This window comes from Tupaia chinensis, unplaced genomic scaffold, assembly GCF_000334495.1.
Source record: "Tupaia chinensis unplaced genomic scaffold, TupChi_1.0 Scaffold000443_1, whole genome shotgun sequence".
Lineage (NCBI taxonomy): Eukaryota > Metazoa > Chordata > Mammalia > Scandentia > Tupaiidae > Tupaia > Tupaia belangeri.
Genome location: NW_006159948.1, coordinates 2,402,203 through 2,403,534, shown reverse-complemented (window position 1 = coordinate 2,403,534; position 1,332 = coordinate 2,402,203).

Sequence of the window (1,332 nt, the reverse complement as noted above, 5' to 3'; positions counted from 1 at the left end):
CCTGTGACTGTAGATCTCAGGTATTAATATTCAAGCTAGTTCACATTTAGACTCCACATATTCCTTAGAAAAATTATTTCAGTGTTCCTACCAGGTTATGGCTTCATCAGCTTCTGATTCAGGTAAGCTTACTTCTACTGTGACCGTCTTGGTTCTCCTCTCAAATTTTGGGATGCAGTGCAAACTCAGCTATCAGAGGTGCCAAGGAAAATTCATTAGTTTTCAAGTACTCAAATCTTTTCTTGTGGTAAGACAGAAGTGATGACTTCTAAGTTCTTTACATGCTGGAGCTAAAATGGTAAGTCAATGTGTTCTTTAAGAGTCACCCCCAATGGCCTCATCTTCTCCAATTTCTAGAAAAGTTCCCTAAGCAAAAATGATGTCTCAGTGGAAAATGAAGAAAATGCAGTTTATACTGGGAAACCACTATTTGAAGTAAAGCTTAAAAAAAAAAAATGACTCAGATTCCAAATGCTACCTTCAATCTATTATAAGTTATAAGCAAGTAAAAGGAGAAGATGATTCTGTTTGTTCTTTATATATTTTGTATGTGGAGTCTGATGCAGGGGAAATAGCAATGTTTCATAATTGGATATATTGAAGATATAACATGCTTGCTTGATTTGTGTTCATTTAGGAAGGTCAACATTATATTAGAACCCATGGTTTGACAAAAGGAAGTTAGTTCTTATGATATCCAGTTTGAGGATGACTATAACCAAAAGGTTAAACATGGGGAACACATTGGTACTTACACATTCATAAAGAATATTCGATATTCTATGAAAAAGGAGCATAAAGGCCTATCTACTTATTTTGGTCATGAGAAATATATTGACACCTATGAAACTAGATGACAATAAATATCAGCTAATGTATTGGCCTGTAAATAGTCGGCTCAAATAAATATATCTCCTTATTATAATCATAATGCAGTTTAGTTCACTGGAGAAATAAAAGTCCTGAAAAAACTTACAAGTAAATTCAAGACTAGTAATTTACAATATATGGGATCTTGGCTAAATTAGAAATATTTACAACTACCTAGAAGAATATTAAGGTAATTAAGTTAATTAAATAAAAAACATGACATAGCTAGCAATGCAAAATTATCACTTGCTGACTGACATACACATATTACAAGTCCTATCTAGTCAGTGGATAGTGGATACATAATTTCCTTTATATTCCAGCTGTGAGACTTCTGAAGTATGAGGAGATGAAAAGTAAATATTTCCATCCAACCTCAAGAAAGATAGCATAGAATAAAATCCCAAAAGCAAAATATATAGAATTTCTCATCAGCATGATCTAAAATCTTAATACCTCTTT